This window comes from Amblyraja radiata, chromosome 17 (genome assembly GCF_010909765.2).
Source record: "Amblyraja radiata isolate CabotCenter1 chromosome 17, sAmbRad1.1.pri, whole genome shotgun sequence".
NCBI lineage: Eukaryota > Metazoa > Chordata > Chondrichthyes > Rajiformes > Rajidae > Amblyraja > Amblyraja radiata.
This window is the reverse complement of record NC_045972.1, coordinates 39002393-39005393: the sequence shown is the minus strand read 5'-3', so window position 1 is coordinate 39005393 and position 3001 is coordinate 39002393.

Sequence of the window (3001 nt, the reverse complement as noted above, 5' to 3'; positions counted from 1 at the left end):
AACTGGAAATTCAAGGTTGTTTTCTTCTGGTTCAAGTAAATAGAATTTACAACCCAGCTCTGCATCCTGCTGGTCTATATGATCGATTATGAATTGCTTCCTAAATCAGGGCGCAAGTTTGTTAACTAAACGAGATTGACCAGAAGTGGCATATTCTTTAGAATACCATGGCCATGATCCAACCTCAATTGCACAGAAGGAAGGTGAGTAAAAAGTGGAGAGGGATAAATTGGTGGTTTCTTCAATTTTGTTCTGCCTATCTTGTTCTCATTTTGTCAGATTTATTAGTGCCCAACTTCCTTACTAATCCATATTAATCTGGTTGATGGAATGGGAGATTGAATATTTCATATAGAGCATCTGGACTTTGTTTTTCCTATCTTTTCTCACTAGATGGCAGACTGAGGACGATATTTCTTATTTCCTTCCTCCTGAAATCTCTTTAAATTGTTTCTCACAATGATCATATTGCATAAAAAAGTAGACCATGATGGGATAAATTAAACCAAAACACTGGATATGTTACAAATCACAAATAGAACTGACCTAGATTAGTCAAAAGCAGGTCTTTGGTTTGTACCAGTAAGGTACAGTAAAATTAATCTAAACTTCCCAATTAATGAATGATCTGCAGTCTTAATACCTGCAGTCTTAATTTATGATACAATTGTTTGTTATTTCAACTGGGTCTTTATTCCATAGAGCGTAGGAGGATGAGGGGTGATCTTATAGAGGTATACAAAAACATGAGAGGAATAGATTGGGTAGGTCCCTTGCCTAAGTAGGGGAATCGAGGACCAGAGGACATACGTTCAGGGTGAGGGGGAAAAGATTTAATAGGAATCCGAGGGGTAACTTTTTCACACAAAGGGTGGTGGGAGTATAGGACAAGCTGCCAGAGGAGGTAGTTGAGGCTGGGACTATCCCATTGTTTAAGAAACAGTTGGACAGGTACATGGATAGTACACAAAAATGCTGGAGAAACTCAGCGGGTGCAGCAGCATCTATGGAGCGAAGGAGATAGGTAACGTTTTGGGCCGAAACCCTTCTTCAGACATGGACAGGACAGGTTTGGAGGGATATGGACCAATCGCAGGCAAGTGGGACGAGTGAAGCTGGGACATTGTTGGCCGGTGTGGGCAAGTTGGGCCGAAGGGCCTGTTTCTACACTCGTCCCACTTGTAGTCAGTTTGTATTCGGTAATTGAAATTTTAACTATATCGAAGACACTCGTTTTATGAACAATTTGAAGATGCTAAAGGGCATTGATAAATTATACCAGGTGCGGTTTTAACCATGCTAATATAAAATGATCAATTCAGTTCTTATAACAAAGAAAGGCCTGGATACTCACCACTAATATCTCACACCATTCCAGCACAAACAACTTTATTTTCAACATTTTTCTGAGATTAATTTTTGATCAAATTTCAGAGTTTGAACAAACAATTTTCTCATCAACGGGTGGCAGTGCGGATCGGTAACATCTCCTCCTTCCTGACCATCAACACTGGTGCACCTTAAGGCTGTGTGTTCGCCCTCTGCTCAACTCTCTTTAGAACCCTGACTGTGTGGCTAAGCACTGCTGCAATGGCAGCTATAAATTCACCGCTGACACCATTATGGTTGGCTGAATCACGGGTGGTGAGGATTGATGGTGCTGCAACAACGCAATCTCGCTCAACGTCAACAATAATAGAAGTAATTGTTGACTTCAGAAAAGGAAAGTTCGGTAACTGCTCCAGTTTTAATTGGTCATTTAGCGAGGGAGTGAGCAGCTTCGAATTCCTGGATGTTAACACCTCAGATGACGTGTCATGGGCCCAGAACACAGACAAAATCATGAAGCAGGCACGGCAACATCTCTACTTAGAAATGTAATAAGATTTGGCAAATCTCTGAATGCTCTTAATAAATGTCTACAGATGTAATGTGGAAAGCATCTTAAAGAGAAACTTCTAAATTTGTAAAATTCTAAAATTGTAGTCAATTTTAATAGTTGTCAATTTTAAATGACCAGGCCCTCAACTTGTATCTATGTCTTCTTGTTGAGACTGCCCCCAAGAGTGGAAATGCTGCATATTTAGCCAGTTGTTGATTTTAAATACAATCAACTCTCATGCTTCCAATTCCAAGTTTTCAAGACTAATGCACCAGTTGATAGCTTTGCTGTTTTAAAAGGACACATAGCATCTTTGGCTTTATTGTTAGAAGTGGAGAATAAAGGAAGATAGAGAACCTGTTGAATTTATGTAATGGCTATTGCAAACTTTTGCATTCTAAATCAACTCTCGGCCAAATAAATACTTTATAATTGTATTCACTGCTATAAAACCAGCAGATGATTAGTGTAGTGACTATAAATAACAATGTGAAAACAGTTAGGTTTACTTAAACTTTTCCAAACTACTGATTACGTTTTACCTAAGGTAAAAATGCTGGAGAAACTCAGCGGGTGAGGCAGCATCTATGGAGAGAAGGAACAGGTGACGTTTCGGGTCGAGACCCTTCTTCAGACTAGTGTTTGTTTTCAGTTATGGGCTTCAGCGGTGCAGAATGGTTACTGTCCCCTACATTATGATATTGACTTTAAAGTATCGTAAAGCACCTAGTATCCTGAATTTTGGAAAAGCTTGATCAAACGGAATGCAGAGGGTGAGATAGTTAAAACTCAGAACAGTTTCAGATGAAGGATAAATAAACATTTCCAGTGGCAGATACATATAACTGCAGCTGCTGAAATCTTGGAGCAAAACACAAAGTAGTATCTGTTCAGTTTAGTTTATTGTCACGTGTGCTGAGGTACAGTGAAAAGCTTTTGTTGCATGCTATCCAGTCAGCAGAAAAACAATACCTGATTACAATTGAGCCATTTACAGTGTATAGATACATAAGAGAATAATGTTTAGTTCAAGGCAAAGCTACAATGTCTGATCAAGGATAGTTTGAGGGTCACTAAAGAGGTAGATGGTAGTTCTGTTGGCCAGTTGTGGTAGAATGA